This window comes from Salvia miltiorrhiza, chromosome 5 (assembly GCF_028751815.1).
Source record: "Salvia miltiorrhiza cultivar Shanhuang (shh) chromosome 5, IMPLAD_Smil_shh, whole genome shotgun sequence".
Classification (NCBI taxonomy): domain Eukaryota; kingdom Viridiplantae; phylum Streptophyta; class Magnoliopsida; order Lamiales; family Lamiaceae; genus Salvia; species Salvia miltiorrhiza.
Window position 1 is genome coordinate 30,038,225 of NC_080391.1, and position 14,113 is coordinate 30,052,337.

General features: G+C 41.5%; 1 long non-coding RNA gene across 1 annotated transcript; it reads right to left on the reverse strand.

Annotated features, from left to right (window-relative positions):
• Positions 1-911: 911 nt before the first annotated feature.
• LOC131026416 (uncharacterized) lies at positions 912-4,193 on the reverse strand. The gene is made up of 2 exons (XR_009102294.1): positions 3,648-4,193; positions 912-1,460 (listed from the first exon to the last, which is right to left on the reverse strand). It is a non-coding gene; the product is annotated as an uncharacterized LOC131026416 (long non-coding RNA).
• Between the last annotated feature and the right edge of the window lie 9,920 nt (positions 4,194-14,113).

The window sequence follows — 14,113 nt, forward strand, 5'->3', positions numbered from 1 at the left end:
CGCACTTGTCGTTGATGGAACCCTTCCGAAATGATAAGACAGGGTTTATCATTGACCAAAGAAGGTTGTAGAACCGTGTAGTCATAGGCAGGAACATCAGCTTGCCGACTTCCCTTCGTCTGTTTGAGAGTATCCGCAAAAGATCGACTGGATTGCTGAGCTTTAGATTGACCCTTCCCGACGAACTGTTCCAGTGGCGGCATAGCCGAGGTCGGCCCCCCAAGCCGAAGAGGATTCGCGACAGACGTCGTCTCCGCCTGAGAAGGCGGTTGATTTTTCTGTGCCGCCAACTGCGGAGAATCATAATCCGTCGCCTTCTGATCAGAAGGTGTGGAGGCGTCCACCGGAGAGACGACGCTGGCCATAGGAGAAGGCCGAGAACCAGGCAAAACGTGACAAGAGACATAGTTATTTGAGACCTGCGGGAACGGTGAGGGAAGCCATAATAGCACCGTCCCCAAGAAAGGACGCAGATAGGAGATAGCCGGAGGCTAGACGGCAGCGCGCGCCGCCGCGTGGACCGCCCGGAGAAGAAAGGCGCGCATCCTAGGGCTCTGTTTTCATGAAGAGAAACCGCCCAGATCTGGAATAAGAAGCTACCGCCGCCGTTGACTTGCGCCAACTATTCCGATCGAGAGCTGAGTGCCGCCGCACCGCGACTCCGCTCCCCAATCGCTGCTGGTCTGTCGCGGTCTCGCCGGAAAGGGACCGCAGCGGCGGATCCTTGAGAAGAAGAGAAGATTTAGAAGTCGCCGCTCGAACCCGCGACAACAGCTGAATCTAGATGATGGTCTCGACTCCGCTCCTCACTCGCTGCTGGTCTGGCGCGGCTTCGCCGGAAGGGACCGCAGCGGCGGATCCTTGGAGCAGATTAAATGGTCGGTCGTCAAACATAATTATAAAGAACACAATTATAAAAACTGAATTGTATAAAAACCGAAAGTAGAACGATTGTAGCAGTTTGAATCTTCAATCTTGATCCAAGCCTTGAAAACTGTAAAAATAATGAATTCTAAAGCTATGAAATTGAAAAACAAAAACTGGGAACCCTAGATAGGTCAAAAGAAGACCTGTTTATAGTCTTAGAGTAAAACACTGAGTTTTAATTCGAAACTAACATTGAAAAGCGGAAAAACGCGGACAAAACGACGGCCTGTTCGGCGGTCGCCGATCAGGTCGCCGAATTTGCCCTTGAAACATCATAAATTCAGCGGTCGCCGAATTTTCTCCATAAGCACAAAATTCATCCAGGGATCTCGGCGGCCGCCGAGTTGGTCGCCATTTTTGTTCTTCAAACGGCCGAAATTCGGCGGTCAACTCCTTTGACCGCTGATTTTGCTCCTTCTCGATTTCAGCTCAAATTCTTCGTCTTTTCTCGATTTTTGGGCTCGATTCTCTCTCACATCCTTTCTTTGAAACTTTCCTCATTCAACATGCTCCAAGAACACCCATTCCTGCATCTAACAGCCAAAACTATACCCAAACGTGAAATCACAAAATAACATGAAACTAACTCTAAACAATCACACAATGGGCACAAGTTTGACATAAATCACAAGATATAAACCATAAAAACTATGCAAAATGAGTGTTTATCAACCACAGGTCCCTGCCATTCTCCACCATATTTGAAGTTGTGGTCACTACTGTGACCGCAGGGAAAAGATGGAAAACCTCCAATTATGGGCCCCAGACGCGAATTTCAGTCCAAAAACCCCTTTGACCTTCATTTCTCCTCATCATTCATCACACACACTCAATTAATTCACCCCAAATCCTCGAAACCAAACCCTTCCTCCATTACTACACTCAACTACCCAAGATCAATGCATTGAAGATGAGAGAATGAAGAAGATGGAGAAAGAATCATTGAATAGGATTTGTCATTTCTACCCATCTCTCTCTTTTGATTATGTTCCATTTTTACTTAGATAATTTATATGTAAGCATGTTAGGCTAAACCCCCATTTTGATTTGGGGATTAGATTAGATGGATACTGTAATAGATTGAATTCTTCATTTGATATATGCATCTTGATTATGCTTTACTATATTTTCAATCCCTAGCTTTACTTACCTCTTGTATGAATGGTTGGCCACTTTTTATGCATTTCTCATTTGTAATTTGAATCGGTACAGGATAATTACAATAGATTAGGAGTTTGAAACATATCAACTCAATAAACCAGAAGGTTGAGAGTTGGGTGGGAGTTTGTCAGTCTTTTGTGGTCTTGGGAGTTATAGGTTAGAAATTAATCGGAGATGACAATTATGACCCGTAATCTACCGTTTTAGTCGTCTGGGAGGGGGCTAAAACTAGTGGGGAGATCGCCCTAGATATTTGGTCATATCAAGATTAATATTGATTTAGTTTGAAGTCCATTGCTAATCTATTGATGTCTAGTCCCTAAATTCCTTTATCTCTTAATTAATCCACTTTGCTTGTTTGATTTTTAATTATCTTTAAATTTGTTAAGTAATCACTTAGATAACCAAACCACTCACTTTACCACTTAGTCTAAATATCCCTAGCTCAATGAATTAGGTAATCACTAGAGTTTAACCACTAATCCTCGTGAGATACGACATTGCTTCCTTATATTGCAATTACCCATACACTTGCGGCTTAGTGAAAATAAATAGCGAACAATACCCTACACCAATCATGATTTGCATCACCTATTTGGTTGGAAACTAAATGCATGAACTTCTAGAATATTATGTATTTATATGTGATGCATCATGAATGTTATTGTTGTGGAAGTGGATAATTTGAGTGCAACTCGTATTGCATAATAATGCAACAAACAAATTTTCAATAAGAAGGAGCTCATTGTGCAACTTCAAAATTTTACATAAACAATCATCACATTTATTACAAATATTATTTTTCTCATAACATAATTTATTTATGCTAATAATTTTAATGCGTGAATAATCACATACTATAGATGTCAGAACTATGCATAATAGTTTTTGTTGTGTACAACTATGAGTGGCATACAATGTAGCAGTCAAACCTAAAATTATTCCAATTCCTCCAATTTAGTCTCTCTAACCATCTGCCTAGCTTGTATATACTCATCATCTCCCTCAGCTAGTTCATCGTCTTCTAAACTGTCATCTGCTTCTTTTAGGATTTATCCTAAGTGGTTATCACCCTCAACTTCAATTCTCCCATCTGGATCACCCTCGTCTTCGCTTTCCCCATCTGGAGTACCCCTCTCGGTTCTAGGTAGGTTACTTTGAAGCACTCCATTATATCATCAATCCCTCCCTCAAGTACGTATACACTTATAATTCTACACTCTTTACTTATAAGCTTTAACAAGTCCTTTAACTGTTTTTCAGATTCAATCCAGATAAATGAGTTGTTCCTAGGTAATCTATACCATAATTTACTCCAGGATGCATACCCTACTGATTTAACAGCTTCGTTCAATTTCAATAAATTGAAATCATGTTCTTGTCAGTCAAACCTACCCACATAACACCCATTCATGTGACACAACCTCAACAAAATACCCTCCATGATGAATAAACATAGCAAAACAACCACTGCAAATAGAGAAAATAGACTCAATCGTCATCTACAAGCATAACTGCATATGCCAAAGGAACGAAACCCTAATGGAAAACATACATACCTGTCCTCCATCGTCGACTCAATGAACTCCATAACTAAAAATAAACCCAGAGCCGACATTGTTGCGAACCTGATTGTCGTCGATTCCAATTCACTACGTCGTTGCTCCCCTGCTTCGTCGCGAGTTAAAGAGCCTGCTTTCGTCATGAACCGTAGAGCCTGCGCCTTCGTGAGCTTCAGCCCTGTCGAACCCAGAGCCGGCGCCGACGCGAGCCTGTCTGTCATCGTGTGCCCTGTTCCCCTGCTTCGTGGCAAGCTCAAGAGCCTGCTTCGTCATCGAATCGATTCAGAGAGCCTTCGCGAGTCCTAGCTCCGTCGAACCCAGAGCCGGCACCGTCCAATTCCCTGATCGCCGTGGAGTAGCTGCACGATTTGGTGTGAGAAATTAGTGCTTCAGTTCTAAAACGTGGGGAAAAGTAGAATTTCGAATTAGGGCTTAGTAAAATTAGGGAAATCTTGAGAAATTCGAATTAAGAGAAAAATAGAAAAAAAAATTAAAATAAAGTGCAATTCCAGAACTTAAAATTTTCAGCGTGTATATGTGGTGTTTCCGGTGTCCACATCATTTTCACGTTTGGGTGGTTGGGTAACCGTGGGAAATTCCAGAAAAAGACAAAGGTTATGTATTATGAGGTGGATTTTTAAGATGATGTGCAATTTCAGAATATAGTGAAACTTAATGTATTTAGGGACAATTACCCCATTATAATACTTTTTCAATTTTTCTATGCAACTACTACAAACTATTTATGTTATAACAATATAAGCAAGCCCCCTTTAGCAAACACAATTTATTACTCGTACAAATTATTTCGTGCAACTACATAGCATATTCTGTGCAATCACAATTTGAAAGATTTCACCATTTTTCTTTGTGCAACTACGAATACCTTGCAATGCAGCAGCCATTACTAGAATTATTCAAAAATAATTTAACCCATTTTTTAAATTTTCTTGTGCAACTACTACAAACTATTTTTCTCTACAATTCAAATTGCTCATTCAGTAAATGCAACCATCAGACAAATATGTAGATAATATCGTCATCGTGTGAAACTAAAACATTAATAGCATTTAAATCACTATATAAGTACTTAGTGATTAAAAATATTGTGTGCAATCCCAACGTACATCATGTGGAATCCCAATATTTGTCGGGTGCAACCTAAAGAATCCATGCACTATGATTATTGAATGAGGCACTCTCCCGTCTCCCGTGCAAACGGTTGCACCGTGCATCTAGTTTCTGAATGACACTACTTCAACATACAAATGACACTTGACTTCAAGTGTCATTTGTATGTTGAAGTAGTGTTATTCGGAAATGTTCAAGTGTCATTTCTCTAATGAAGTAGTGTCATTCTGAAAACCAGTTGCACAGGAGTATTTGTGTTATTGAATTACACCAACTACGAATAACAATGAATTCAAATTTTAAATTGACAACATTATTACAAAAGAAAAATATACAATAAATCAAAAACATCCAAAATAACTACACCTTATTGAAGAATGGGATTGCACAAAAAAATAAAAATACCTCACTGTTGTATATATGATCAGGACTGTGAAAGCACTTAACTATGCTGGTAGGTATGAAACATGAACTGCAGTTTAAACACACAAAAAATTGCTTCCAATTTCATTCTTTCAATACAATGTTTTACAAAATTATGGATGAGTACATATGAATCAGTGTAGATAATGAGTATAGCACTACAAAAAACAGTCGAACTGCGACGGAACAAGATTCCATTATAAAATTATGACAGAATAACAACAAACCAACGACGGCATACAATTTCAACAATTAACGACAGAATTTACAACGGATTTGCTACAGAAATATTTTAACGACGGAATTAGCTACGGAAGTTCCGTCTTTAAGATTTTACTACGGAATTATTCCGTAGTTAAAACTAAAAAAATTTAATTATTTAAATAATTTAATTTTAATGACATATTATTTCTGTCGTTAAAAATAAATATTATTAATTATTTGTATAAATTAAATTTAACTACGGAAATATTCTGTCGTTAAAAATGAAGAATATTGATTATTTATATAATCTAATTTTAACTACGGAATTGATTCTGGCGTTAAAACTTTACAAATTTAAATTCTGTTTTCTTTTTCATTTCGCTGCAACCCTGATCAAAATTCAACGTCTATTTTCATTTCTCCGATGCATCCGCTTGAATCCCTACCCATCCGGCGCCTGAATCCCTACCCATCCGCCTGAGGCCCGGGCTCCTCTTTCCCTCAGATCCTTTTGTCCAGTGATTGTGGCCACAGAAAGAGGCAGTAAAGTAATCGACATAACTCATACGTATGTGCCGCCCAGAAAGAAGGGGCTAGGCCTTGCCGCCGATCTCTGCGCTGCCGCCTTGAAGATCATGTAAGAACAAAGTTTAGAAGTGTGCCTCGCAATTATGATGGTCGAGGAGAGAGTAAGTATGATGACTATCCAGATATGCTTTCAATCTTCAAGCAAGCTGGACGACCTTTTGGAAAGATGTCAAAGAGATATCTCGACAGCAAGGAGTATGATGCTGCTCATTTATATGTGTTGCTCAATTGTATTGAAGTTGCAGACACGTATTTGGAGTATGTATATCGCTACTTGTTGAAAAAAAAAATATTTAGTAGTTAAAATATTAATATGATAACTTGTGTCATTTGAAGTTTGTTTATCGATGATTTGCAAAGATCAAATCCGCTGATCTCAAGCACTGATATTCAAAAGAAGATCGAAAGAGACTTTGCGCGTTGGTTTGGTGCATATGTGAGTGTTTATCTCATGAATTATACGCAACATTTAATATTTAATATATTTTATATTATTGATGATGATTTGATAATTATGATATAGGTCAAAAATCCTACTAGCAACGTCGTGAATCCATTTATATTGGATATTGCAAAAGGGTCTTCACCACTAATTAAGACGTATCCAGGATATTATGTGAATGGATATAAATTTCACACTTTGGAATGTGGGACACTGAGAGCAACAATGAATAGTGGAGTATGCATTAAGGGTGAGACTTATGGTACAGACAACAAGGATGAACTCGATTTTTATGGTCGATTGTTGAATGTTTGTAAGTTAGAATATCCTGGGCTACCAATAAAGACCATAACAATGTTTAAATGTGAGTGGTTTGATCCATTACGGTCGGAGACATCAGTGCATCCTGACTATAAGTCAGTTTCTGTAAACCATACGCGAAGGTACAACAAGTATGAACCGTTTGTCTTAGCCCACCAAGCTATCCAAGTGTATTATTGTCCATATCCGAGTTTAAAGTAGTCTACTAATGACTGGTGGGAAGTTTGCAAAATTAAAGCTAGATTTAATGTGGAAGTCTCAGATCAATCATCTAGCTTAATAGTACCTCCATCATTTCAAGAGGATGAGTTGCCTTCAATTACAAATCCAATTATGGATGATGACACAACATTAGTCCATCCTGATGGTACTTTGATTGACATAGAAGATGAAGAAGATGATAATGATGATGATGAGTTGTCCGAGCAAGAAGATAATGATAATTCGAGTGATTCTGATTAGGACGATGTTGATTAGGGTATTTACATTTAAATTAGAATGTGGCAATTTAAATTTTGTTTTATAAGTTTAATTTTATCAATTTAAATTTTTTATACAATGTATTTACTTATGCATTTCTATATTTACTTTCAGATGGCTAATAGAGGACGAAATGGAGCTGCAGTTAGTCGGAGGACTGAGCCTCCACATTCATCATCATCAGAGGGTGGTGGCATTAGCGCGTCGGTGGGAGATTTATCATTAGGTGGAAGAGAGGCTGGCTCAAGTAGCGAGACATCACTATCTAGGGCTGGGATGAAGGAGCTGATGATCGTCAGGGGGTATGTTATCTATTGTATTTAAATTTTTACTTGTATTTCAGCGTATTAACCATCATAATGTCAATGGTAGGATATTATGTCCCTCACATGATGTCTCTCATGTGATTACTGAGTCATTCCAGCGAGTAATGAATCATCATGGCTTCTGTTGGAAATTAGTGTCGGATGAACAGAAGAAGGAGTATTTCAAAGACTTTAAGGTAAAAAATGAATATGAAACTAATGATGTTTGGAAACTAATGATGTTTAAATGATGAATTTTTTTGTAGAAATTCTTCTACTGGACAGGATTGAGTGAAGATGTTGTGTACAAACATTGGTACACGAGGGCAAGAGATAGATATAAAGATCTTATTCATAAGATCAAGACGAGCAACCACCTCCATTCATTCCTGGAAGAGATTGGCCAAGTTGGAAAGAGTATTGGGGTCGGGATGATGTGAAAGCAAAAGCAAAAGCAAAAGCAAAAGCAAAAAAGGCGCGAAGGAATAGGATATCTGAACCAGATGGAGTTGGAACAGGGATCATAAAGCATAGAGGTGGCTCAAGATGTGCTTTGGATTACGCCATGAAAATGGTAATTACTTTCTAGTTTAATAAACTTCACTTAATTAAATTTTTAACTTTATGTGTCTAAATGCATAGGCAAAAGAGAAAGGAGTCACCGTAGAAGAGGTCCAGCTCGATGTGTTCGAAAGGTTTCACGTCACAAAATCTGGTGATTACACGGATGGAAAGTCTCGTGCTATTGCAGTAAGTATTTTTATAACTACTTTTAACTACTCAAAATGCATGTAGGCAGTAAATTTCTTAAATGAAATGCTAATATAGCATATGGAATAATGGAAACATATCTTTACTTGATGATGGGAATGAGCTTCATGATATAAAGTCGATAGTTTTTGTTATTGATCTTTAAGATTAGTGCAGATGTTTATCTTAAATGGTAAGAAAAGCATTGCCAAATGGTTATGAACAAATGTAGAGATTGATGGGCTAATTTGACAGTTTGAATTTGATAATTTCATTTTATTTCTCATGTCTTATAAATAGTTGGTGAAGCACTGAATCACCAACACCTAAACTAGAAACTAAAAAGCGTTTAATGACACACGGATTTACGTGGTTCGGCCATCAAGACCTACGTCCACGAGAGGTTCTTCGTTGGTTTTACTATCCTTTGAGAGAGAGTTACATATTACAAGTGTTGTTTGAATGAGATCCTCCTCTAGTTTTCCAATAGATGTGCTATTTATAGTTTGTGAGCAAACCCTAATTCTAAAAGCCCACTCATCTAGTCAATTGGGCCCAAAACTCAGTACAATGGTCTTATTCCCGAAGTTGAACTATCATACGTAGCTGTGCAAGAAGGGCGGCACTTTGGTGGCGCTGCTCTGACTGCGCAGCGCTGCTCTGGTCTGGCTGCTCTGCTCTGGTCTGCGCTGCTCTGGTCTGCGCTGCTCTGCTCTGGCTGCTCTGCTCTGCTCTGGCTGCTCTGCTCTGCTCTGGCTGCGCAGCTCTGCTGCGCTGCTCTGGTTTGGCTGCGCGGCTGCACGGGAAAGCTACTTGGCTGCGCAGGAAGGCACCTTGGCTGCGTGGGAAGGTTTCTGTGTGCAATCATTCTTCACTCCATCTACTTAGGTGGATTTCTTACTCTTTTATCCAAGATATCCGATCGTACCTGCGCTGTTAGTTTCTGTAATAATAATAATAATAATAATAATAAGGTAAAATAGGCTTAGATTGCTAAGCACAGCGCTGATGGGAATTACAGTCCTCATCAGCTACTCCCCCCCTAGTCTAGTTGAACAGCGTTCTCTTTGTTCAACTAGGGGTGTGTGGTGTGAAATCAGCGCTGTGCTGCTCTCCCGTGTCAATTAAGCATACACGATTCCCTGCGACTTATTAGACAAGAACTGTCAATCTTTGCAAAAATGATAAAGACAAAGTATTTTAATGCTGGAAATAAGCTGAGATAAAAGAGATAGCAATTATTCCTTTTGATTCGTCGAACATCATTAAAGATAATAAGGGCTTAGATAACCTGTGCTGGGAAGACTCAAGTGATCTGCGCTGACAACTCCGCGCTGACTGCGCTGCACTACCTGCACTGACAAAGATGATACACTCCCGCATAGCGGCCCTCAAGATGGTACATTTCCGCAGCGCGGCCCTCAAGATGGTACATTTCCGCAGCGCGGCCCTTAAGATGGTACACCCCCGCAACGCGGCCCTCAAGATGGTACATTTCCGCAGCGCGGCCCTTAAGATGGTACACCCCCGCAACGCGGCCCTCAAGATGGTACATTTCCGCAGCGCGACCCTTAAGATGGTACACCCCTGTCTAACTTTCGCGGCTTACGATATTCCTGCACGGAGCATAGACAATCAAGATGGTACACCCCTGTCTAACTTTCGCGGCTTACGATAATCCTGCGCGGAGCATAGACAATCAAGATGGTACACCCCTGTCTAACTTTCGCGGCTTACGATAATCCTGCGCGGAGCATAGACAATCAAGATGGTACACCCCTGTCTAACTTTCGCGGCTTACGATAATCCTGCGCGGAGCATAGACAATCAAGATGGTACACCCCTGTCTAACTTTCGCGGCTTACGATAATCCTGCGTGGAGCATAGACAATCTAAACTGACAACGGCTCGGACATTCTGCGCTGAAAACTACTGAGATAGCTGAGATAGCTGCTCTGAGATATCTGCGCTGAGATAGCTGCGCTGAGGTAGCTGAGATAACTGCCCTGACTGTGCTGAGATAGCTGCGCTGAGGTAGCTATGCTGAGGTAGCTGAGATAACTGCCCTGAGGTAGCTGAGATAGCTAGATAGCTGCTCTGAGATAGCTGAGATAGCTGCCCTGACTGTGCTGAGATAGCTGCGCTGAGGTAGCTGAGATAACTAGATAGCTGCGCTGAGATAGCTGAGATAGCTGCCCTGACTGTGCTGAGATAGCTGCGCTGAGGTAGCTGCGCTGAGGTAGCTGCCCTGAGGTAGCTAAGATAACTGAGATAGCTGCTCTGAGATAGCTGAGATAGCTGCCCTGACTGTGCTGAGATAGCTGCGCTGAGGTAGCTGAGATAACTAGATAGCTGCGCTGAGATAGCTGAGATAGCTGCCCTGACTGTGCTGAGATAGCTGCGCTGAGGTAGCTGAGATAACTAGATAGCTGCGCTGAGATAGCTGAGATAGCTGCGCTGAGGTAGCTGCCCTGAGGTAGCTAAGATAACTGAGATAGCTGCGCTGAGATAACTGCGCAGAGGTAGCTGAGATAAATATCCTAACTGCGCTGAGAAGACCCAAATTCTACTTAAGGCTTTCCCCTCCGAAATGTGGCTGAATTGCCACTAAAGCTCATTTTCTGCCGAAGCAGGTTTTCCAGCATTGTTAACCATTACTGATGTGCTGTAAATTTTCAAGAAAAATACAGATGGCAACATATACCCTACTCCCTCCCTCTTAGTAACATGTGCATGATTAGAATAAACATGTTATGTGTATGCTTGTGATTGGTGTTCCTACTTGTGATGCTAGTGACAGGGCTAGTATGACTCTATGGTCCCAAAGTATGTTATCCAAATTATGTTCCAAGCCCTAGCACGTATGCAGAAGGTGTGCAGCTTCGTATACTTAGTCAATTCATATTTCAGACCTAGGCACATATGCAGAAGGTGTGCAGCTTCCAAGACATAATATCAAATTCCCAAATCCCTTCACGAGATAATATAAATCATGATTTTTCTCAAGTGGTAAAGTATAACATTTTCCAAATCCCAATCATGCTTACATGTTTTGATGAGACACCTTAAGATCATGTAGTAAGAAATTATAGTTCTGCGAAGTACCTGGATCACCACTAGTTAGTGGGTTACCTTTGTTACATTACGGCTTAGACATTTTGTGCTGGGATGTAGAGTTCCTGTGTTGGTGACCAGCTTAGATATCCCGCAGCACCGCTTAGAAAATTATGCAGCGCAGCTTTAGTAACTCTTCTTGCTTTCATTCCTGCGCAGCTTAATAATTTTACTTCATCCTGTTATTCCACTAATTCCTCCTTTTCCTTTGCTGTTGTATCTTTCTTCGCATGATCCTTCTCCCTCTCTGCGTTGCGTCAGCGCACTGCATCAGCGCAGTCGATGAGCTGCCCTCTCCTGCCCTGCGTTGCTTCGGCGAGCCGATGAACTACCCTTCTCCCTTCTCCCTGCGCTGCGCAGCATATTCCTTCGTTTCGCTGAGAATTCCCAAGCAACGCTGCAACCCGGCGACCTTTTACTGCGCTGAATAATGATGCTGAGTCAGCGTGGGAAACTGACAGCCTCTTCCTGCGCTGAATAACGGTGCTGGGTCAGGGTTGGAAACTGACAGCCTATTCCTGTGCTTCTTGTGATACTGGAAAACCTCTTCGTATCAAGACTTTAATCAAGCCCGCAGGCTGGAGTGCCGTAACAGCCAAATTGAAGACTTGTCCAATATAACACTTGGAAGTTCAACAAGCTCCTAGCTCCAACACCAGCTCTGCTCTGAGATTATAGAAAAAACACAAAACAACGCTGCCACATCAATTTCCCATAATTTAGATAACTTGAGTGTAAATTTCAGTTCAAAAATTTAGGTAATGTGTTCCTGAATAAATCGATGTCAGTAAGTGAATTAGTGAGGTCAAGGTAGTTCAATTTAATTCCAAGAAATCCACAAAGTATTTCCAAAATAATGCAAGTCACGATAAACAATTCACCATCCATGCAACATTGCTTCATCATTTTAGAGCAGAATTAGCACTGCAATATAAGCGAAATCCCATCTGACACCATGTTATGTCCCTACCCCGACCAATTAAATCAATATTCAAGTGTTTAAACATGATTCATATTCCATGTATCTTATTGGTTTTAGAACCAAAGGCCATAAGGACTCCCACCAATCATTTATATAACCGTGACAAGTATCCCCTCAAGATAATAAAATATCCAGGTAAGCATCATTAGCAAGCATGAACATAAGCATAGATACTCAAACAACATGCCCCAAAAATACATCCTGTAATAAGGAACATCAAATCCCTTGAGTTTGAACAGTTCATCAACACATAAAATCCCTCTCTTCCATTCAATAATTCAAAGTAAGTGTATTAACAACAACAGCAGGGTCAGAGTGAGTGTACTAACAAGGTTGCGTACGAGACATAAAACAGCGGTCATTTTTCAATTTATAGTCAACTAAATGAAGAACTTAGCATCTGTTTTGAAGGACTATCAGGCTTAGCTTTGTGGGCTTGGACAATAGAATCTGGAGCGAGCAGGTTGTGTATCCATTCCTTCGAGTTTAGAAGGGTGCGTGCCCTGCTCCATCAAACCAGAGAAGCAGCAGATTTGACTCTGACGGGAGAGATGAGAGAAAACTTCGCCAGTTGGTGCGGCTGTCGGCGATGCAGCTCACGTAAAAAACTTCACCAGCGACGGATGGCCTCCGCCACCGCCGAGGCGCTGCTCTGCAGCTGAGAGAAAATTGGGATACATAGCCACATTTTAGAATACCAAATATGATCAAGGCCTCGGCTTTAATTCGACTGTCATTGGAATAGCATCGTAGGACGATGACAAGGAAGAGTTGTTTGGCATTGCGTGCTGATTCCTTGATCCATTAAATCACTCTTCAGATGAAAAACTGGACTGTACAATGAGGGTGAGCCTGAGTTACACCTCAATTTTCACTGTCAGAAATGAGCCCAAACTATATTCAGTAACCAGCAGAAAACCAATTTGAACAAGTTTAGTGGCTAGAACAAGGTTCAAAGGTGAGTGTTAATCTTATTGTAATCATGCTCATATGTTTCGAAAACAAAAATTAGAATCCCAATCTGATAGAGAAAATCGTAAGAATACACTTAGCTTTGCAATATTGGGCATAGTTAGGGCTCTCTGGCGTTGCGGTTTAGGATCGAGCTTTGCCCTGAATCGAAGAAATCGAACCGAAGAAGACGAGGTGTCTGTAGGCGTAGCTCTGGTCGCGGCAGCGGCGCACGGCATGAATCGACGATAGGGCACGGCCTTTGCGCTGCGGCAACGCGCGATACTGTGCTTTCACGAAGGCCTGAATGGCGGCGCTGGCTGCGCAGCCGAGCAGAGAGGTGGTGATGACTGCGCTGCCAAGCAGAGAGGCGGCGCTGCGTCGAGGCACATGGCTGCACTGAGATAGCCACAAGGGAGCGAGGCGGCGTTAGCTGCGCTGCCGAGCGGAGAGGTGGCGCTGACTGCGCTGCCAAGCAGAGAGGCGGCGCTGCGTCGGAAGTCAGAGCTTCTCCTCCATCAACGCGGCGGAGGATGCCAGAACTAGGTTGCCCAAAGCCACCGGTGATTCGCTGAATTAACACCCCTGTAGATCTTCCACCTCTAGACCCTGATGCTATAGTTGAAAACACAACAAGATAGCAACAAACACCACCAATCGACAATAAAGGATTAATTTTAACGAGAGAGATGACTTAGCTTTCTGAATTAGGCGTTCCTGTCCCTGTTCCTTTCGAGAATTTCTCCAAATCTGGGCAATTCCCTGAGTTCCC